Source organism: Apium graveolens, chromosome 11 (assembly GCF_009905375.1).
Source record: "Apium graveolens cultivar Ventura chromosome 11, ASM990537v1, whole genome shotgun sequence".
NCBI classification, from domain to species: Eukaryota; Viridiplantae; Streptophyta; class Magnoliopsida; order Apiales; family Apiaceae; genus Apium; species Apium graveolens.
In genome coordinates this window covers 166,747,903-166,772,488 of record NC_133657.1, presented here as the reverse complement: position 1 = coordinate 166,772,488, position 24,586 = coordinate 166,747,903, and the positions used below count along the sequence as shown (strand labels likewise).

The 24,586-nt window shown below is 35.4% G+C and overlaps 1 long non-coding RNA gene across 1 annotated transcript; it reads left to right on the top strand.

Annotated features, from left to right (window-relative positions):
- The first annotated feature begins 17,867 nt into the window (after positions 1 to 17,867).
- Positions 17,868 to 19,439, top strand: LOC141696959 (uncharacterized). Its single transcript, XR_012564557.1, has 3 exons — positions 17,868 to 17,978; positions 18,534 to 18,630; positions 19,111 to 19,439. It is a non-coding gene; the product is annotated as an uncharacterized LOC141696959 (long non-coding RNA).
- The last annotated feature ends 5,147 nt before the right edge of the window (positions 19,440 to 24,586 follow it).

The following is a 24,586-nucleotide window of genomic DNA, read 5'->3' as shown; positions in this document are numbered from 1 at the left end:
ATCAGCTTTTAGCCAAGTGCTCAGCAAGAATCTTGAGTGAGTATAAGTCTAAGCTGTGTCAAAGTGTTCATACTCTTGAGTGAGTATTGTCTTCCTGTTCTTCTTAATCGAATCAGTTCCCTGACATCTTGTTTCCAGGGCATCCCATATCTCCTTTGCAGTCTTGCAGTTAATTACCCTATTTGACATTACATTATCAATGGCACTATGCAGTAAGTGTCGTACCTTAGCATCCTTAGCAATTGAAGCGATATCTTCAGCAGTGTAATCACTCTTCTCCTTTGGTACAGACTTTGCTGCTTTACCTGCAATTGCAACATCGAGCTTTGTTGGATTGTGAGGTCCTTCCTTGATTCTGTCAAGATATTCTGGATCTGTAGCTTCCAGAAACATAGTCATCCTCACCTTCCATATGGGATATTCAGACGGTTTCAATATGGGAACTATAATAGTCTCATATCGACTATGGATTTGTGTCTTAGGTGGTTCTTCAGTTTTGGTGGGCTTGGTTGGAGTTTCTGCTTTAGACATGATTGTTTTTGGATCTTAAACTATTTGTGTGTTAACAGATAGGCTCTGATACCACTTGTTAGGTCACACACACTGTAGAGGGGGGGGGGTGAATACAGTGTATATCACAATCAAATCGAATTCTAATAACACAAGTAACAGAAAACAAACTTTATTCAAAGTAATAAACTCTGTTACAGTATGGAGCTGTCCTCTCTCAGTGATGAACAATATCACGAGAGCTGCTAGGGTTACAATGAATAATATTCTCGATAATGATAACACTTATAGTGTAAACCCTATGTCTGTGTTTATATACTACGCAGTTAGAAGATAATCACTAATTGATATGGAATATAATTCTGCTTCCTAAAATATATCAATCAGATATCTTTTCTTCCAAGTATTCTATTCTTCATAGAATTCCTTCTTCATGCATATCTCTTCTTACCTTTGTCTTGATCTTCTTTTCCTTTCAATCAGCCGCCTTCCTTATCTGAACATTTCCTTTAAGTCCTGATATTATCTTCTAATAAATATCTCCTGAAACTTAAGTACTGATAACTTAAGTTCTGACTTCAGTATAAGTGTTGATTTCAGTTAAGTACTGATTTGTCCTGTTTAAGTAAGATCTGAAAACTAAACATAAATCATATTAGTCATGACATTATCAAATATATCTAATAGGCTCTGTATTGAAAAAAATCCCTATTCTATGTGACAATACAAGTGCAATAGCCATCACCAACAACCCTGTGCAGCATACAAGGACCAAGCACATTGACATCAGGTATCATTTTATTAGAGAGCACATCATGAATGGTACTGTTGAACTATTTTTTGTTCCAACAGAAGAACAAATAGTAGATAATTTCACTAAACCACTTGATGAATCCACATTTACCAGATTAGTTGGTAAATTGGGTATGTTGAATAGCTTTAGTGATTAAACTAGTTAATATCTGAGATTTGTTCTTGAATGAATTTACAAATGAATTTTTCATGAATGAAAAATTCATTTGCAAATTTATTTTATCATATTTATCATTTTTCTTGCTTATTCTTATGTAAGTTTTATTATCTTATCTTCTTTATTTATTCTACTTGTTAATTTTAATATCTCAGAATATTTTATTTTCTCTAAAAATATTTTTCTATGAATTTTATTTGCTAAAATTCAACAGAAATCTGTTTTTGAAATAAAATATAATTATTTCTGAATATTTTAATTTTGTAAATGTATTCTGTACGTGTAAATTCTGTTTAATTTATTTTATAACTGCAATGACAATCGGCAAGACTATTAAAAGTGTCTTGCTGAAAGTCATTCCAGTTTATATGTGTTTAATTTAAATTTTCAGTATAGTTTTATACTGGCAAGACAATCGGTATGACTATCAATAGTCTTGCCAGTTATAAAACTTATATCATATATATTTCTTTTTATTTTGTACTAGAATGACAATCGGTATGACTATCGATTGTCTTTCTAGTTTATTTGGTTAAAATTCATATTATTTTATACTGGTATGACAATCGGTATGACTATCAGATTGTCATACCAGTTATTTTTATTTTCTTTTAAAAAAATTAAACTGTTTGCCTGGTATGACAATCGGTATGACAATCCCGGATTGTCATACCAGTTGTAGTACTTAGGCTATTGTGTGTATAGTTTTAAAATCATTTCAACACAGCCTCCTCGTTTTCTTCTTTCTTCTAACCGCTGTCTTTCTCTCTCTTCTGTTCAAACAAATCTCTCGCCATTGTTATTTCTTCCTTGCTCGAGTTTTTACTCAGCACACTTCACTCCTGTTACATATACATACACGTATATACATACAGGAGTGCTACCCAAATTTTATTTTAGCTCTTTATTTCAAATCAGTTCGTTTTTTTCCTTTTTTTTTCTCTTCCAAAACGAATCTGCTTTTTCGGGTATTGTGTTTAGTGTTTGCTTCCTCGGTTTAATTCAGTGTGTTTGTGGGACTAAAAATCAACAAGACACAATTTTTTAAATTTGTTGGATTTAATTGAATTAATTCGAATTATTAATTAATTTTTAATTCGAATTTTCTTAATTTCATTCTTACAATTCTGAAAGTGCGTGTTTTATTGAATTTTTTTTCATGGCTCTCAATTCCAAATTTTCTCGCATAATCATGTTGGTTATTTTAATCCAGAAAAGTGTGATGTGGAAAAATTTAAGCCGTGGATTAGGTTTTTAAATGACCATTCGATTGTTAGCTCTACTATTAAATCAAATGTGCTATTTAATGTCGATCTGCTTAGACTGATTTGCACAACCTCTACTGTGGCCGATGATTCTTAATCTTTTTCATTCACCATGGCAAACACACAGTATGTAGTTGATGAAACAGTCATCAATCGAGCGTTAAATTTTCCAATGGACAATTTCTGTAATTTACCCTCTGAAAATGAGATTTCAAACTTTTTCCATGCCATTTACTATCAGGGGGTGATTAATTTAACCAAGCTGTCTAAATCCAATTTGGTTTCTAAATGGGATATTTTCTTCGATACACTTTCCAAAGTGTTTTCCAACTGCACTAAATCCAACTTTCACAACATCACTTCCACTCTGCAGTATATTGGTCTTGCGGTTGTTTTCAATCAAAGAATCAATTTTGGCAAACTAATTTTACCCATTCTTCTGAGACGTCTCACTACAGCTTTGCGTGATCATTCTACGAATCATAGGGTTTCATGCTACTACGCTCGTTTTCTTATGCTTATAGCAGAACATCTTCTCACACCTGAGCATGAGGCTCTTTTTGCTAACTCATCAGTAGCTGAACCCCCTCCGGTAAGCAAAAAGATCTACACACGCCAAGACACTACCTTCAAATTCATGCAAGTTCCAGTACTTATATCTGCTTTCATGGCCACTTTCATTCCTTTACCAATTTTCAATCTTCCCGATCATGAACAACAACCTCAACCTCCAATGGTTCAAGCCACCCAGGCACAAAAATCTGATGATCTTCCACTGCAGGTAATAATGCCTCACTCTCAAGCTATTTCTACTTCTGTTGAAAGACCCCCAGTGGTTGATAGGGCTGACCATGAAGTTGTAGAACCGCAGCTTCAATCCCAGGTCATAGAACCAAACACAGAGTAACAACCTGTCTCAAACTCTCCCCCACTGTCAAAAATGTTACCGAGAAGGTTAGTAGGAAGTAGTGTGTTGTTGGATGTGAATGAACCGTCAGCTCTGCCTCCTCCCAAGAAAAGAAGAATATTTACTGAGGCATCTGAAAGCCCATCCTTGTCCTCCCAACAGGACATGGACTTTGAAATGGCTAATGAACAGTTCTAGAGACATTCTTCAACACGATAATCTATTGAAATTCGCCATAGGGCCATGGCATCTTGTACTGAGTCAAGCACACTTCCATTACTCATAATGGAAGCATACATACCAATAGATGATGCTCAGGACACAGAGAGAGGAGTGCACATTGAGTCGGTTACAGTGCCTGCCATAGTTACGGTAGAAGAGCAGTCACATGCTTCAGAGGGAAAATCTGACTCTCAGCCACCTCTAATAGAGTCATTTTCTCCCCTCCCAGATCCAACACCTCTGGCTCCCTCATGGGATTCTCCTCTCATAGATTTATCTGGAGAAAGTGGAAGGCAACTCGGTCAATCTATCCCTGAAGCAATTTAGACATCTATTTCACATGAAAAGATAGATTTGACTGAGGATCGGGACTCGCGAATTTCCATTGCACTACCACTGACCTCTCTTGAAGAGGCTAGGGTGATTTCAATTGAAGGTACAGAAGACCAGCAACAGGATGGCTCCTCACGAGCACTTATATTGAGAGAAACACAAGCACGTGAGTTGAGTGAACCAAACACGAGAGATATTCAGGTGAGCGCACACACAGACACAAACACTGAAAATCTATTAGCTCAAATTGCTGCTCTGAAAGAACAACTTGCTAAAAGTCAGGCTGAGGCTCAAACATTCAAAGCATAAGTGGTTGAACGGTCTTCTTCTTCCACCTCTGTCAACAATCAGCTGACATTCATCAGGATATCTCAGATTTGAAGACCACTGTGATACCAAAGCTTAATTCCATTCAGGAATCTCCTAACTTTATCAGCTGACGATATTGCAAACTTCTGCTCTCTTCCATACTAAAATGAATTCTCTTGAAGACCTGGTTGAAATGAATCATTCACTGGACTCTTCCAGATTCGTGAAGATAGAAAAGGGCATGGAACATCTCAATGAAGGGATGAAGCACTTGTATTTCATAATAAAAAATTCTCACTGCCCTAATGAAGAACAAAGGACTTTATTTGAAGGGCCGTCTGGTGGAGGATCATGCTCTGGAGGTAATGGAGGTCATGCAGGTTCTAAAGGAAAATCTGTAGAGGATTCCTCAACTAAGGGGGAGAAGCAAGGGAGAAGTGAAAAGGGTAAAGAAAAAGATTCTTCTGCTGGAGAGACAAGGAAGGCTGATGATGTCTACTATAGTGGAGAACAAGATGACTTTGATATTTTTGACGTTCCCACTGAACCAGTCTTGGAAGATAAAGATGGTTTCTTTGAAGCTGAGGAGGAAAGTAATTTTGAAGACTGGGAAGAGGAAGCACCAGTGGATCCTATTTTTGAGAAAGAGTTTCAGCAGCAGCGGTCAGAGTTGAAGAGAAAGGAAGCTGAACTTAAAAAGATATCTCAGATCATTGACATGAGGAAAGGCATCCAAAGAACAGAAACTCTTGAAAAGCAACGTCTTCATGACATTAAAGCTAAAGAAAGAAGAAGAGATGTCAAACTGAAGATTGGTGAAAAATGGGATGAAGCAAGAAGAGTTATTGATATACCTCAACTGAGTACAAACAATGATAGGGAGTTTCTACATCTTTTTCGACAGGCTGGAAATTTCTAATCCAAACAATGACGTGTACATGAATGCTATCAAGACTGAAATCTCAACGATCTCAGCTGCTTTTGACAGATCTCTAAATGAAATGAGCATATTTGTATATTGTCAGAGTAAAGGATCTTTCACGGTATCACTTCATCTGTTTGAGAATCGTTCTTTATCAGAGATTTGGGTTCTTCTCAACAAAGTCAAAAGAAGCTCAGAATTGAATGAAGTCCTTCGTGAAAGGTTAAATAGTTTGCTAATAGGGCTAGTCCTCAAGTGGTCAACTTGCCCTTTCAAGTAAGATTCTTTAAGTTGGTCTGTCTTCAAATCTGCCAGCTCGATTCACAATCTCTTAAAGACTACTCTGCTAAGCATCTTGTCTGGATGGAACATCACTTAAGAACTGCTGGATACTCATCTGAGTTGAAAACTAAAGTTGCTGACCTGATTCAAGCTTATTGTGAAAAGAACATTAAAAGGTATAATCGCTTTAAGAATAAGCTGAAGTCAGTTGGAGTTCAACCAGTTAGACTAGCCAGCTTCACTTCAGAAAAGGATCGTGTCTTTGACAAGGAGCTGCTTCAAGATTTGGAAGAAGGTGAATTCGGAATGGAAGACAACTGAATTCAATTAGCTCAACTTAATGTAATATTCTTAGAGTTTTATGAATCAAGATAGACAAATATAGTCATATGTTCAGTCTAGAGGAACATCTATCTTGTATTCACTTGTAAATTTCTTTTGGAATCTGGAAAATGTTAAATATAATCCATAACTTTTCTGCTATTTACTTTGCATTACTGTTTATATCTTTTTCTTATTTGTTAGTTGAGTTATCCTCTAGGTATTTGTTGTTATTGTCTAACAAACAAATAGGGGGAGATTGAAAGGCATATGTCATAGCCTATTTGTTTATTCGAGGATTTAACTCAACTCAAATAAGGATGTAACAAGTAAATAGTGGTTCTATCGTCAAAGACATCTCACTAAGTAACATATGTCAAAGGATTAAGTAACATTGTTCATCTATAGACTTGAGGAGTTAATTCACTGGAAGAAGCTCAAGAAATTGATCAAGCCTCAGTGATATAAATCAAGATTGTGGATTTAATCAAGTGACAGAGATCTTGTCAGGGTATCAATTAATTACAGGGATTTAATCTGAAGAAAATCAAGACATGAAGAAACATCACAGAAGTTAGTCATTCATGAACCAGACAGTACATCGAGTGTCAACATTCGAAGTGGTGAAATTGATTCATAATTTTCAGTGATTTTCAGAAGATTGTCAGAAGAGTGGTTGCTGTTCAAGAATAGTATTAATTCTCTATTAATTAATTAAGTCATATAATTTAATTAAGAAAATGAATTATATCTGCAAAGGATTAATTTATTGATTAATTGAATTAATTGGTTAATTAATTCTGAATTAATATTATGTATTTTTCAGAAATGATTTTGAATTAATATTCAATATTAACTCAGCAAGACAAATATTTGAACTGGTATGACAATTGGATTGTCATACCGAAAGTCTTTCCAAGTCTTATTAGATTGTCTTGCCGATAGTCTTTCCAGCTTAAAGGATTGTCTTGCCGATAGTCTTGCCAGTTCAATCAATAGTCTCACCGATTGTCTTGCTAGATCAAAAGGATTGTCTAGCCAACAAATCAAGTGGGTTGTTTGATTACTTAAGAACAGAAGCTGATTTTCAACAGAACACATTGAATATCTCAACCAACTGAAGAACACGGAATAAAAAGAAAAGAAGAGAACTTATTGTCTTCAACTGCAATATTTCAGGACATTAATTTCTAGTATTTATTGTTAAATCTAAACCACTAGAAATCCTTCTCTTGTTCTTGTGTAACTATCTAGCGGATCAAAATCCCTAGAACTTAATCTCAAATTGCTTTTAGTATTTGATCTTTTTATTTCAAAAATAGAAAACGTTCAAGTCGAATTTATTCTAGATTTGGAATAATTTATTTGAGATTAATCCCTTGTAAACGATACCGTTGTTGTAACACCTTTCAAGTTTAATAATAGTTTTATTTAACTTGAATTTTGTTTCACTTTTTTATTCCGCATTTTATTCGATTAAACGGTATAGTTTGTATTCAACCCCCCTTCTACAAACATATTGGGACCTAACAATAATGGACAAGAAAAATAAAAAGTCATTTGTATCGACAAGTGAGAAGAATGTTTTCAAGAGCTAAAGATTTAAGATGAAGCAACGAGAAGAAATGAAGAAGGGAGATATAATGAAGCAGAGATTAATAATTACACCAATATAGATGTCATTAGACAGTCAAGGAGATGTTATCATCTGCAACAAAGTTTTATCAATGGACATCTTGTTCCTAAATGGTTGTGATAATCATACAATAAATGATTTGTCAAGTATTTATGTTTTGGGATAAAGTGTGAGATACAGTTTTAATTCAGTTTTCGATTGATGTTGATACTTAGGTTGTTGTTAAATATCGAAAGTGGTATTAATACAGATGATTGATGTTTACTTCAGAATGGGATATTGTGAGCATCAAAGTTCGTATTATTATCTAATTTGATATGACGACAAAATGAGTATTAATGTCAAGAGTTCGGTTTTGAATAAGCTATGAGAATAAAGAACGGAGATAGAAAAGGAAGTGGAATCAAAAGGGTGATAAAGAAACTTCATAAGTTTCCAGGAAAAGTAAACGTAGTAACTGATGCATTAATCAGAAAGGAAGGACCGAACGTGTCTACAGTGTCAGAAGAATTATAAAAGGAATTTCAAAAGTTCAAATTGGAAGCCCGATTTTGCAAACCTAGCAATGCAAAGATGTATAGTATGACTTTTCATCCGGAATTGCTAGAGAAGGTAAAGAAACGTCAAGGGGAAATAATAGATCAAGATATTATCGTTAGAAAAAACAAAATATATATACTCAAAATGATGATCAAGGCATTTCCAGATCTTATTTCAGAATATGGGATTCCACCAGTGACAGAATTGAAGAATGGAATTTGACAAGAAGCTCACAACCCAAGATATTCAATCCATCCATGGAGTACCAATATGTATAGAGATTTAGAGGAAAATTATTGGTGGCCATATATGAAGAAAGAAATGGTGGGATAGATTTGCAAATGTTACACGTATCAAGTAGTTAAGGCGGGACATCAAAGACTAGATAGATATATTTCGCCAAGAAACGTCATGGTGATGCCACCTGAGAACCAAAAGTGAGGAAAGCGTTAATTGCATTATTATTGATAGGTTATTTAAACCTGATCATTCTCATTTAGGAATAAACGGTTTATCCCATAAGTGGGTTAGTTGCTTCTTGAAGAAATGGTGGTACGTCATCAGATCCAAAAACTAATTGTAGATAATCAATATTGTGTGATTTGAAATTTGACAGAAGTATTCAGAATACGATAAATTATATCGAACTAGAATGGTATGTACTACTTATAGATGAACGGATATTAAGTAAATCGGAACTAAAAAGATAGGAATTTGGTTGAACAACGATAACTCAAGAGATTCAAGCTACTCTGAAGGTATGATACTAGACATAGATGTCAAAGAAGACTCTCTGATAGTATGGAATAAAGAAAGAATAAATGTTATATGTGATTAGACGTCAAGGAATGCATTGCAGTCAGTTTCGTATGAGAACTCCCTAGAACCAAAATAAATGATAATATAGGTTAAAAATATGCTGATGATGCCTCCAGGGTAGTGTACTTTCTTTAAAATGGTAAGAGATCTTCGCTCGATAAACATACTCGATTATGCTTCAAGGAAAATAAAATATGGTGATAAGTTTGTGCGTCAGTCATATTCAGTCGAGATTTTCTCGTTAATTCTTAACTCTGGAGTAATCTCTAGAACGTTAGAAATCGAATACGTCATGGTTTTAATATATCATTCGCAGATGGACGAGAAGATTAAAAGAACGATTAAAGTGCCTCGAATGCGATTCAAAGTGATTATGAACTAAGTTAATTGGATAGAGAAACATGTGAGAATGGGGTTCAATAACCAATAGCTATTGCAAACATTCACGAGCACGAATTACTAGAATTAAAAAGAAGAGATAATTAGTAAGCATTATGCTGGTCCTTTTGAGACAATAAAATAGTCAAGATAAGTGTAAGTAAGTTGGCTTCACAGCCACACGTTTAGCAGATTCATACAGTATTTATACGTGTATACTTAGGAAAAGTAATTTAGCTCCATTATATATAAAATGGAGACATGAGTTGAGTTATATGATCAACATATAGAATATGATGTCAGCGAGAGGTTGTTAAGTAATGGTTGATGCTGCGAGTAAAAGTTTATGAAAAGTTGTAAGGTTGAGGAATCAACCCGAGAAAATGAGAGTGAGATACTTGAAGGTATCACCATCTGATCCTTAGAGTGAATCTGAGGACAGAATCCTTTTAAGGGGGGAGGATGTAACATCCGGGATATCACGTGTAATTATTTTTATCAATAAATAATTTTTATATGATTATTATATGATTTTTGGTGAATTATCTGATGATTGGTGTGGATATGTGAATGCTTATATGTGATACAGTATAAGTATGTTCATTTTATTATGACCAGAATAAAATATAGATAATTACGATATTTTTTTGGTAATTTTTGGGCTGTTATATGATTTTATATTGATTTATGAATTTATGAATTATTTTTTTTGAATAATTACAAACTTATTTTATAAATCCGGGAATCGTCCGACTTAAACCGTTTTTATATTTTTACAACCCGAAACTCTTCCGAAAACTCCTACCAAACCTAATCTGGTAATTCCGGAAATTTTCCGTGTTTTGACTTTTTCGATCCGGATTACAGTTTGACTCGTGCGCGGCCCGACGCAAGATTTTCGATACGATAATCATTTCGGTAAATCAACAAACCCCGTATTCTCGAAAGATGGGATATTATTACGTTATTCTCATATATAGTATTTTATAAGAAGCCCGGTTTGGATAATTATCTAATACGGATATCAAATAGAATCATTTTTGCAATTACTTAGCGGCTAAGTAACTAATTTAACGATCCAAAATGATCCAAAATGAACCAATATTCCAAAAATATATATAGCCCTTTTATCATTTCATTTTATTCGTATAATCATAATCAGTCAGTAAAATCCCGTAAAATACAGAGAAAATGTCGAATTTATGTCGCGTTCTTGAGAATCAAACGTACGAACGAAGGTGTTATCGAACTCCAATTCGGGCATGCAATATATCAAATCGAAGCTCTCAAAAAATACTTTCTGATTCAATCAACCATTTCAGTGCAGAAATTAAGGTATTTTTCTTATTAAATTATTTTATTTCGAATTTATTTAAAATTAAAATATGAATTTTTGTTCTTGATGTGTTTGATATGATTTGATGGCATAATCATGTAGATCTTTTCTTCCTGGTCATTTTGGTATATTAAATGTCAAAAATCGAGTTCAATAACATATAGAAAAGGGTGTTTGATTCTGGAAAATTGAAATTAGGGTTTATAGGTTGAATGTTCTTGATCGGAAATTTGGGTGTTTCTTTATTTGGGGTTATTAGTTAATTCTGAGGATTGGGTTATGCTCCTTATTTGATTTACAGTCGATTTAAGTATTCACTGATAACAAACGATTCCTGTATCGGTTTAATTTAACCTCGCCGGAAAATACAACGGGGTGGCGGCAGGAATTTTGATCTGATTTTCCGGCTTGTTCAAGAGACGTTTGTGGGTTGTGATTGTGCGATCGTGTTCCTGGAAGCCTGTACCTCATGCCCTGCTAATCTGGGACATTTCTGGGCTAACAATTGAGTCGCCGGAAAGCTTGAAGGACAGCGGAGGTCGCCGTTAATGGCTTCCCCGCCGTCGATGGTGGAGAAGGAGGAAGACGAGGCTAAACTACAGTTTAGTCCTCGATCTTCTTCCTTTTTTTCAAAATAGTCCCTGTATTTTCAAAATCTTATAAAAATAAGATTTCTGTTTTATATATTTTCAAAATTTGTATTTCTGATTATTTAATTTTAAGAAATTAGTTTTTAATTGATTTTAAATTCTAAAAATTAATATTTTTTAATTATAAAAATTATTTTAAATTCAAAATTAAAACTTAATTATTTAATTAATTAATTTTAAATGATAATTAATTATTTAGTTAATCAATTAATTTAATTATTAATTGATTTAATTAGTTATTAATTAATTTTAATTGATTAATTAATTAGATTTAATTATTTAAATTGATTCAAAAATTCCGAAAAATAGTTTCGAGCTTTAAAATATTATTTTAAATTATTTTCAAGACTCGATAATTATTATAAAATTATTTTAAAGTCAGATTCGGGCGTTCGAACCATATTATTTAATTATAAAATGATTGGAAGACCTATTTTAATTCCGAAAAATGTTCAAAAATTCATATTAAATACCTGGAAGATCATTTTAACCCCGAATCTACTTTAAAAAATTATTTTAATCGAATACCTTACGTGTTATGTGCTACGTGCTCACTGATTGATGCGTTATATGCCTATGTGGTTGTGATTTGACTGTTTTAGTCATAACTTTCAATCCGTAAATCGGATTTGGGTGAAACGAAGGGTAGATAAAAATTTATGATATCTATGTGACGATTAGAATAATATGAGTATGAATAATTGATAGATACTTGTGATGCCTAGTAGAGTTAGCAAGGCAGAGAAGAGGAAACCAGTGATCCATAAATAGAATCGAAGCGTAGAAAGAGAAGGCAAGTGATTGATAAATAGAAGCAAGGCATAGAAAGAGAAGGAAAATGGTTGATGAGTAAAAGTATTAGATGAGTACGAGTAAAGTGGAAGTCGTCGATGATAAGGTAAGTACTTCTGAACCTTTTTCAAGATATATTGCAAATATTTTCGAACTGTTTCATAATATGTCGCTATTATTCAAAATAACTCATTTTTTATATTGCAAGCACTTTAAACTATTTAACCTTGAACCCTGATTCTTATTGGTCTTGAGTCATAAGCCTTATTCTTCATAAACCATTGAATATTAAATTCACAGGATGCGAGACATACACATACGATACTACTCCACAAATACATATCTACCACATACTGATTCTGATATTGAAGTTCTTAATATACCAATCCTTATTCCTTGTCTAACAGAAGACCAATTCTTGGAACCCTCAAACCCTTGGTCTTCTACTTTCTGATTCTTTCCTTGATTGAAAGCCAATCTTTTTGAATTCCCTATTATGCCTTCATGGTGTTATGAATCACCCTATACTTCAAAATAATGTCGTTTATGATTCAACTTATTGATTTACATTGGTTATCATATTGAATTGTTTTAGATATGGATGGTTTTGTAAATATGGACCAGATTCGTGGTCAGACCAGATTCATGGTCATAATAGGCCAATGCGTGCCTTGGATCCAGTATATAGAGCAAAGCTGGGAGCCTTGCTCGGGGTTAGTGTGTGACTGATCAGCAGCCTAACCTTGCTTTTTAAAATGAAAAGTGAATATCCAATTCTAATCATTGCTTATTCAGAAACTTGATTCTTCTGAATCATTTCATTTGGTGATTGTTTAACCTCAATTGCTGTTATTATTACTTGCTGAGCTAGTAAGCTCACTCTCGCAAAAAAATTTATGTTTTCAATAGTTGAAAAGGGAAATCGTTGGTAACGAGGATTCCCTGTCTAGTGTGCGAGCCATGATTTCCGGTTAAGTTGGATCAAATTAGCAGGAGCTTTATATTATAGATGAGTTGTGTAAGATTGTAAGTACGATATCCTTAGCAATTGTAAGTTGAATTAGTTGGAATTTGGTACGATGTAATAAAAGTTAAGATTATGGCTTGTTTTCATACTTTAACCTGTTGCGATCCGTGGTTGTATAAAGAAGGGTCAATGCATATATTACTTTATAACTATTGTGGTGTGTGTTGTGAGCCCCAAACTTCTGACCCGGGTTTGGAGGGCGTCACATTCTTTCTCTTATCCTCCACTCTAGCATACTTCCTCTCCAAGAATGCAATCTTACCCTCTGCTTCATGAGATTTGAACTCCTCCTCCTTTGAGGAAATCTTCATTTTGTTCTTTAAGGTCTGCATCGCTGTATAGTCATTTCTCATCTTTATGCTCTGGGTGGAATATGCAGCGAAGTAAGCATTGGCCTGACAAGGAGAACATTAACATGAGTTATAAAAAATCAGAAGGGATGAATCCCCAAACATAAGGCCAAGGCCGACCAACCTTGGCCGATTAGAATAAAACAAGGCCTTTTGGCTGAAGAGAGCCCCCTGTGAAGGTGTTTCTTATGAAATTTTTACCAGTTCCAATAGAGGTGCTCAAACAAAAAATTTATACAAGTTGAAGTATACCTGATACAAGGCGTGAGCCCCTAACATCTCGGCCTCAAGAAGTTTCTCCCCAGAAGAGACATGAAAAAGGTGAGGAGGAGTAACATAGTTCCTCGACCACTTGAGGGCTAATCCTGTACTGCCCAATACTGAGTCATTGTTGAAGATGCCCCAATCAGGTTCCCAGGGGGACCTTGCACTCTCATCAAAGTCTTTGTTCCTTTTCTGCCTAGATCCAGATGCTTCAAGGAAAGCAGGAATCTTAGGGACTCGATTGGCCTGTTTAGCTACGCCCCAAGCCATCCTTCCCATAATAGCATCGCCCTAGTTGACCTTGGTGTCAAGAACCTCAGCAGCTGAAATAAAATAAAAGAAGACATATATAAGAATAAACTTATACAAAGTTGAAGTAGAATGAAAATTAATACCCTCTACATAAAGGCCGCTAATGCCAGCCTCAACGAGCTTGGTTTCTATTATTAACTCCCAATAATAAGTTCTCCCATCATCATCGATAAGAAGATCATGAGCATGAAGTTCAGCATCGGAAAGGTTGAGAATGTAGTGAGAACCATCAACCGGGCTACTGAAGTCACGTATGAAATACGCTCCCCTGTCTCCACCCTTCCATTCTAAGACCACAAACTTCTTATTCCATTTGTGGTTTGAGTCATAGAGAGAGCTCGTGTTCTTTATATGAGGAACATGAGATCTGTGTTGTATGATGACCCAGCCAGGTATGTTCAAGGGAGAAGCTTTCATCATAAGTATACTCCGGAACATCGTTAAGCTCAGCAAGATGCCCAAGTCATGGCATCTCACTATGAAGAGAATGATAAAAGCCCACCCATTGGGGTACAGTTGGCAGGGATGAATTTTGAGCTCCGCAAAAAATCTTCGAATGAAGAGGTGTGGGGGAAACCATAGCCTTGATTTCAAGGTCGCCTTATGCATAAATAGCCTTTTAGGGCTGAGATTGCAGACCCTCTCACTAGGCTTAGCCTTTCGAATTTCTAAGCAGTCGGGCCAAGAGTAAATCGACCGGATCTCCTCGACATCTTCTTCAAGGAGCATACTTCTGTGATGAAACGTATCAAGATAGACGATACTTAGGTACTCGTTCGCCCTCTCATCCAACATGCTCTTCAGGCTATTAGAACAACGGTTAATAAATAAAGGAGAAACGAGAGCTTAACCTTGAAGAGAGTGAAGAGTAGCCTTTTTGTGCATAACTTTCTTGGTAGAGAAAGAGGACTTGCTAGGACCTTGGCCTTGAGACATCTTCGGAAAAGCTTAAGAAGGATTGAGAGCTTGTGAAGAGTTTGATAATTTGAGAAGTTAAGAAATGAAAGTGTGAATGAAAATGAACACTTCTCATCTTCTTTTATAGGAAAAGAGCTATATGCTGCAATAGGTCATCACTCTGCCTGGTTCCCGTTAGCAGGTACTTCTCGAAAGAACACTGGAAATGGTTGGTAAAAATGGTCGAAAAGTGGGAAAGGATGACAAATGGTCAAAGTCCGTTAAGACTATCCCTGGCCGACCAGGCAACAAATGGAGGCCATACGGCCAACCAGGAGCCTCTTTAGGATAGCCCAGAGGGACTCAAAGTCCATAAGACCAGCCCTGGTCGACCAGAAAATAAATGAAGGCCATACAACTGACCAGGAGCCTCTATAGGACACCCGACCTCAAAGTCCATTAAGACTAGCCCTGGCCGACCATCCAACAAATGGGGGCCTTCTGGTCAACTGGGAGCCTCTATGAGACACCCTGGAGGGTCCTAGGATCCATAAAGAGTAGCCCTGGCTAACTAGGCTATAAAATGAAGCCTTGAGGCTGACCAGGAGCCTCTATAGGAGAGCTTTGAGGCCTTCCAAAGTATTCTGGTAGTTCCCTTGAGAAATTTTGTACGAATTCGTAAGAAAGGGTTGACCTCCAATGGAAACAAGTTTCGTGAAGACCAAGACGTCCACGAGAACGAATTCCATAAAGATCAGAATGTCAGTGACAACAAGCTTTGTGAGGCCTAGAGGGTATATGGAAGCAAGTTTCGTGAAGAGTAAGCGTTCACTGTGATGAGTTCAGAAAACTTTTCCTCCCGCTGATCAGACCTCCCTGAGAGTGGACACAAGGCCTACTAAGACCAAGCCTGGCATACCAAGCTACAACTGAGGCCTTCTGGACGATCATGAGCTCCTATAAGAGAGCCCTGAACCCTTCTAAAGTTGTTCCGGAGACCCCCCCTGAGAAGTCTCTTGAAGATTTCTTGAAATGGATAACTCCCAGCGGAGCTAAGTTTCATGAAGACTAGAACGTCTACAAGAACAAATATGTTGGAATACAGAACATCCTATAGAGCAAGTTTGGACAAGCTCAGTAAAGTATAGGATTTCCTATAAGAACAAGTTCAATAGAACACAGAACGCTCAGTAAGAATGAGTACCTAACGTTCGATAGAATGAGTACAGAACGTTCACTGAAACAAGTGTAGCAGAACCCGGAGGAACTCTATGGCAACCATAAGATTAATTCCATGGATAACAAAGAGTAATAATATCCTAGCAAAGAGCAAAAAGGACTTGAGTCTGAGTAGGAGGTACTACAAAAAAAATTGAGCAAACACCCCTGGTCAACAAGGAGCAGGACCTGGCCGACTAGGAGGTGGTTGACCACATGAGGCCGACTAGGCCACAATTGAGAGCATGTGGCCGAGCAGAGCCTCCTGCAGCATGAGGTCCTGCTCGGTCCCGACGATTCCCCTCCGAAAATTTTCAATTTTTTTTTGAAAAAATTCGAAATTTTTAAATTTTTAAGATTTTAAGATTAAGCCCCAGTTAGGGCCGATTAGCGAAATTTAGCCCAGATTAGGGTCGATTAGTATATATTAAGCGTAATTAACCCGAATCAGGGGGAATTAAGGATCATTAATGTCTTATGCATGCTGATTAGTCCCGATTAGCCCCGTTTAGGGCAGATTAACCGCGATTAAGGCCAATTAGTGCATTCTATCTTAAATTTAGGCTCTTTTAAGCCTAGTTAGCAGCTTATACATGGAAGTTAGCCCCAATTAGGGCTGATTAGCCCCGATTAGGGCTGATTAGCCCCGGTAGGGCCAATTAGTGGCTTTCACCCTTTAATTAACCTTGAAGAAGGTTAATGGGTGATAAATGCTCGCTTTTTAGTCCCTATTAGGAGCGTTTAGTGTTAAATACTATCCAAATAGTCTGTGCAAAAGCCTTAAGTGTGTATACTCATGCTAATAAGTCATTGTAAACGTGTAGGTCACTCCATAATTTATGATAATACGGCGATACCATTGAAGGGCTGATACCCATGAAGTGCCGATACCCGAGAAGGGCCAAAAGTACCCCGAGTCGTAAAAAGACCATTATAACTTCCACGAAAACTCGAGCAGTATTCCCGGAAGTCGGGGACAAATGATATGGATAGAAAATACATCATAAAGACACATTAAATGTCGCATTAATTACACTTGGGCTTCTTGTTTGAAGTCGAGTACATACCTGTCTTGTCCGAGCTCGTAACAGACTCAAGACGGACCATGTAGACAAGGCCCACCAGCAGAGGTTGTCACGGTCCAGGAACACAAGATGTTCACGGGCTAGGCCCAATATGGCTGAAAGAGTAGAGACATGTGTCCTAAACAGACTCAAAGTCCTACACAGAAGGTTCTAGAGTTACCTCTATATAAAGGGCTCTACCCCTGAACCTAGAACTACGTTTTTGGCTTCATTCTCTATCACACAGAGATACGTAGACATCTTGCAAGGACCGATAGTCCTGAATGCAAGAGAAGCCATTAAAGCTCGAAACTCACAAACCCTAGCATTAAATACTAACGCAATCTAGTTTTTATTCCATAACAGAAGGGGTTGGGGCTTTCCACCGGAGAAAACCAGTGGAAACCCCTCGATTTACTTGAAAATGGACAAAACCTAGGAGAGGAGAGGAGAGGAGGGAGGCGGCTAATTTATTAACCTATTATTTTCTTTCTTAATTAATGATATTTTTAGAGTTGGATTTTCAAGCACATTAATCTCATACTTTTTGTTTTTTCCAAACATACTGTATCAGCCAAGACGCGGACGTGGAGCTCAAAGAGATGCAAGAGAGGATGGCTAAGCAAACATGTATATGAGGCATCTAAAAGAAAGGTGATTCTCAGCCACATTACCCATTAGCTTATAGGCTTTTATAACCAAAGCAAAAGCGATGTCCGAAGTATCACACCTATAAATTTTATGAGTTATCTACATTCTAATTCTCATACCACTTATTTACCATATTTATTCTGCATTTTACTTATAAGAAGATAGAGGTAAGAGGTATAGTATAGGTTTAGCCTTGATCAACTTACCTCCATTTTGTATGCAGCTGTGAGATTAGAAAGCAGTAGCATCCTTCTAATTTACAAAGTTGATCATAAAGCTGATAATTCAATTATTACTCAAATTTGACCTCTGTTAAATGGTCGATGGGTTTAAAAGCTTCTTCCACTATAATGTTTGTTGTCTACTTGTTGGTTATATATTTTACTGTTACAGATACTTCTTGCTCATTCAATCTGCAATTTAAGTAATATTTATAGTACATTAAATAACACACAGGTAAAAGTTCAAGGCACGAGATTAATTGTGCATACTGATTTATTTTACTGCTATATACGATTGAGACTAGTGCATCTTATCTAAGATCTTGTTGTTATGCAGGTGTTTTGAAATCTTTGATTAACAAATTGATTAGAGACTTGCTTAAAAGACTTGGGATGAAACTCATAAGGAAATAATGTTTACCACTTGCCGAAAGGTATGATTATGTTGTTGATTGTACTGTACCATATAAATAGATAACGATGTTTGTGATTGATATGTTAACCTAGGAAAAGATAAATGATAGATATAAACCAACATATATGGTTCCCTGCAGGTAGATGATGTTAATGTTAATTATTCTCTGATCGTGGTATTGTAAAAAATTATCTTTTAAGGTCTAACATGTATTTCTCTATCTATTCCATGATTTGTTAAGGTTATAATGGTAAACTAAAGAACCAAATTCATAGGATTTTAACCATAAAAAATTCTTACAAAAGTATGTGATCTCCATATATGTAGAGTTTGAATTAAAGCTTTTTAAGTAAGACGCAATCTTGATATTTCTGTTTTTTTAAATGAACAGGTACTAGTTGAATTCTCAAATCTATGTTATTTTCCACGTCACATACCATCTTTTCTTAAATCTATGTTACTTACTATAAATTGGTCAACTGACATTTTTTTGTTATAGGTCGTAAATCTCAAGGGAGGTACGGACTTTTATGCTGACATGAATTTCATTTATCTTTCCAAAGTAACTTCATCATTTTAATCTCTCAAAAAGTTTATTTTTTAAAGTTACTATCTCAGCTTGTGTGGTATTGTAAGTTCTATTATTTTATACTTGCATATATGTCTACAAACTATTCTTTTAACTACCATGTTCTTCTAGATTCACACTGTTAACCTAGATCATTTAGTTTTTTGTTCTGCTTCATTTACAACTGAAGAAAAGTGCCATGTAGAGAACACTGTTTGATTTGTTGATTTTTTTTCCGCTGATAATAAATATATAACAATTCAAAGGACTGAACAAAATAGGGCCTTTGGGGTTTGAAGTTCAGTTGCATATTACTGAAGCTGTTTTCCCTGCTTTAAGTGAACCGGGCAAGTCTTGTATTATCTTCTGTATAGTCTTTGTTATTGGTAAATTTTGTTAAGTTATTTGAATATTTATGTGTTTAGGATTCTGTGCTCTCATGTGATTATGAATTACAACTTGTTTGGCTGATTATGTCTATAGGATTGTGTGCTCTCTTTTCGCTTCTTGACTGAATTTTGTTAGTCCCTTAACAATATGACAAGAATTACAGAAGGGGAGTTGAATGGAATTCTTGAACCTTTTTCTTGAAATAAAAATGTTCTAACTCAAATATATATATAAGTGAATTGACTAGCACAATGCGGAATAAAAACTTAAGTGAATCAAAACACAAGTAATTAAAAATAAGAGTCTTTAAAAAATTTATGGTGGATTTGAATGATTCCACCAGAGATATATATTATATATCGAGAGAACCCTGTGTGCAAAATGCTCACAACTGCTTACAATAATTGAACAACTAAGACTGCATAGAAATGCTAAGAATTCTGCTTACAAATGTTTCTCTGCTTTGTTGCTTAGATCGATAGTTTCTTAGTTGCTACTACTTGGTTTATATATCACCAAGATTACAAAGTAATGAAACAGGATAATAAAACAAAAACTATCTAGTCTATTACAATGCTACTTCATTACTCTATTCCAGCATCTTTGAATATCTTCATAATAGCATGGAAACGGCAATGCTTCTTTGTTCTCGAAAACCCAGTTGAATAGGCTACCACATTCCATTTGCATCCACTCGACGCATGTGACGTGTTATCACTGTCAGCAGATATTTGAATTCTTTATCCATCGGGTTCATGATCATCCGTCGAGTTATTGATCATCCATCGGTTTGTCTAGTTGATCATCCGTCGATTTCATTGTAGATTATCCGTCGGGTAGCAATCTGGCACTTGACTTCATTTCACTTATGCAGAATTACAAGACATCATCTATGTACAATTAATCAACCTATTTTGCATATCTAGTTAAAGTCAACATGACTTGAATACTACTTATAAAGTCTATACAATGGTGTATGCAGAAATGTGCTACAGACTTATTGTTACATAAGCTACTCACTCGATGGATAATAAGTCATCATCCGTCGGGACTATAATGAGTCATCCGTCGGGACTGTAAATCTTATCCGTCAAGTGCTACATAATTTCACTAAGTAAAATCTACTAAGGTATTTTGTTCATGAAATCATCAAGTACACAACATATACACAACAAATTTAATGCCTGCTTAAATTGAGGGGATGTTCATACCAATGTTCAATATTGGGATGTTCATACCAATGTTCAACATGTCTGGTTGTATGTTCATACCAATGTTCAACTTATTTTTCGGGTACATGGTAGTATCATATTCTGGATCAACATATATATTTGGTTGTATGAATAAATTCCTTTATTTTCTTTTGCAAGTATAATCTCTTGGTTGCAGAGCGGCTTCTAAAAGTAGCGAATGACTTGCAACCTTTATACATTATAAATCAACCTGTATAAAATATTGACTATTATTGCTAAGATCGTGTCCTTTTACATAACTTACTAGAATGTAGTCTTTACACAACTTGATTCATATATTTGTAATAATTCATGAGTTTTATATTTGTTAATTTAATTTGAGTTGTTAGTCTAATTATTCTTGTAAATTTTCATTTATATTTTGGATTTAAATAATCATATTTGTATTATTACATTTGTGAAAATTTAAAAAAAATCAAGCCAAAAAAATCCATTGAATATAAATTTTAGAAACTATTTAGGGGAGCCCTACATAAATGTAGGACCCGAATTTATGGGGGCCGCAGTGGGGCCCACTTTTTTAAAAAATAACATCTATTGTAACATAAAGCTTATGTTGTTTTAGGGTGCTATTACATCATCTATATTGGTCTATGATAACGTTTGAGGTTGTGTTAGATAAGACTTGTTTTGATGTTGTTATAGATACCTGTAGTTACTACTTAGGACTTAACAGAGTAAATGTGTTACTATAGCATTTTTTTGGCCTATAGCAACATCAAATAGGGTCTATATAGACACAATTTTGATGTTACAAGAATCCATCTATGGTGTAGTGATTGTTTTTAATCAAAAGAGTGAAACCAGGTTCTTCTTTCTGAAATCGAAGGGGAAATCTTCGATCCATAGGAAATCTGGGATCCGAAGGAAACCTTTCAGAGCCCTTTCCCCTAAAATCATCCATACTATCTACTTGCATGTTGTGTCTTTAGGACCCAGAGGCTTCATCCCTGGAACTGGGATAATACGCCCGTATCATTTCATCAATAGCGATGTATGTAGATGCAATATTATAAGTTTCATATAAATCCGAAGGCTCCTTGTTACAGAGTTTTGTACAACAATTTTTGCATTCATTATAATTCAAGGAATCTACAGTATTAGCAGGTCGTAGTTCTCTTACCTTCGAAGCAGCCATTTTGAGTTTCTCGATGTAATCTCTTAAGGATTCTCCAAGAGTTTGCTTAACATTTTCCAGAGGTATATTATGCACAGTATGAGGAGTATTCAATCGGAATTTGGCTAGTAACACTGTTTTAAATTCTTCCCATGATCTCACACTTCGAGGAGGTAAGCTGGAAAACCACGTACAAAGTAGAGATGAATTATCTGCACTTGGTAATATCATTGTATCAGTGACAAATCATAAAATTCTCGTAGTAGCTTAAATGATCATTGGGATCCATAGTAGCATCGAAGGATTTTAAACTGGTGATCTTTACACCTTGATCTACTTGTGAGGCTTCTTAATCTCGAGAGAAAGGGGATCTCAGTATTGATCTCCAACGGTGTCCCAATCATCATCTGTTCCAACCTGGTTAACCATTCCCCTACCACGTTTCTATGGGTTGGGGAGTTTGAGAGTTTTTTTGGATGATTATAAGAGGGGTCACTCTTTGGGGGTCAGGAGACCTGAACCTTCTTCTTCTACCATAGACTGTATTCCTTTCTCTATAATGTCTTCTGTCACGGGACATATCTTGTTCAGAAAGACGAGAAAATATAGATCCATGAGAGTCGGAAGACGAATGAGTTGGGTGTCTATGAATACTCCGGCCAGAGTTGTAACCAGGAGTTGTCTTTTATGGGAGGAGTTGTGAGTGTGGTAAGTATTGTAAAAGACATGCCTGTACTTTAACAAGACTAAGACAGTTTGTCAACCCTAAGTAGGTTGAATTGTTATCTTAGTTTGTATTTATACTTGTAACACTTTAAAGTCTGTAAAAATGCAAAGGAGCAGACTAGAGTCTTTTTCCTGAAACAGTATCAAGCCTAAGGATTCTATTTGGAAGAAGATCAAGAAGATCATGCCTTAGAAGAATTTTGAAGAAGCTTGGAGTTGAATAAATCTGTTTGGATAAAATATTCTAAGTCGGGATCTCTACAAGTCACAGATTTAGTGTTATAGAGAAGTCATTCGAGAACTCCAAATGACTTATCGAGAAGTCAGAAAAGCTACTAGAGAACCCAGTGAGATATCGACAAATCAAGAAGATATGAAGATTGGAGATATCTACAAGTCATTTCTTCACTAGAGAACTCAGAGTTATCGAAAAGTCTATATTCATTAGAGAACTCTGAGTTATCGATAAGTCTAAGTCTACTAGAGAACTCAGAGATATCGATAAGTCAAAATTTAATAGAGAACTTTAAGTTGTCGACAAGACAAGGTGAAGACATGATGCTGAGAGATCTCGAAAAGCTAAAGGTTCATTCGAGAACTCAGAGACCTCTATAATGTCAAATTCACAAGAGCATTAAAGATCTCGATAAGTCATTATACTTGTCGAGATGTCAAGATCTCTATATGCCTAATTGGAGATCTCGTATAAAATTCTCAATGTACAAAATCACAGACCAGTTCAATATTCAAGATAAATAATCAACAAACAATCCAACCAGCTGCATTGACAAGTCTACAAAAAGCAGCTTGAATAATGTGCAAGATCAATGGTGAAGATTAATTAACAGAGGAAGATTTAAATTATCATAGGATGCTAAATATATGCTAAGCCAAAAATGGAAGATCTACTTTTCTATAAATAGAAATGACAAGTGACAGTTTAGAAAAGCTAATAGCATGTCTTATTGTATAATGTGTAAACCAGCAGTTAGATGAATTATAAAGTTAACACTGGTCCTTTAGTCAGTTGTAACAATTTAGATAAAATTTCTTGTAACACTCTCAAGAAGAAGTTAAGCTTTTTATCAACAAAGAGCCTACAAATTTTGTAGCAAAACAGTCCTTAATTTTAATATAAAATTAAGTGAGTTTTGAAGATCTGTGTTCTTTATTTTCTGCAAGCTTATTTCTACATGAACACATTCTACCACAAGATTTAATTTACTTTGTTCAACCATAAACATTCAAGAAAAGCCCAAAACAGTAAAACACATTCACCCCCCTCTGTATATTATTCATTTCCTAACAAGTGGTATCAGAGCAAAATCTGAAAGTAAACAGATTCAAGATCTTGGAAGAATGAATACAAAGAAAAATAGTAGCATCAAAATTCCTACCTTTGATAAAGCTAACTACACTCTTTGGAAAAAGAAAATGATGCTGTTATCAGGATGGTCAATCCTCTCTACATTCAGATCCTCAATGTTAGGTCACACAACACTGTAGAAGGGGGTTGAATACAGTGTAGAATACAATCAAATCGATTTAAAACACAAGTAACAGAAAGTAGATGTATTCGATATAACAAACTCTGTTACAATGGACTGTTCTCTCTGAGTGATGAACAAATATCACGAGAGCTGCTAGGTTATAATTATATGATCTTCTCCATGATCGTAACTCTTTTAGAGTAAACCTATGTCTATGTTTATGTAGAAACACAGTTACAAGATAACTTCTAGTTGATATGGAATATAATTATGTCTCCTAAAATATATCAACCAGATATCTTATAATTCTTCTAGTCCTCGAACTCTTTCCTTGTATATCTTCTTCTTGTATTAGTCTCTATCTTATTTCCTGTAAATCAGCTTCCTTCCTTAAATGTAAGTCCTCCAGTACTTAAGTTCTGATATCCATC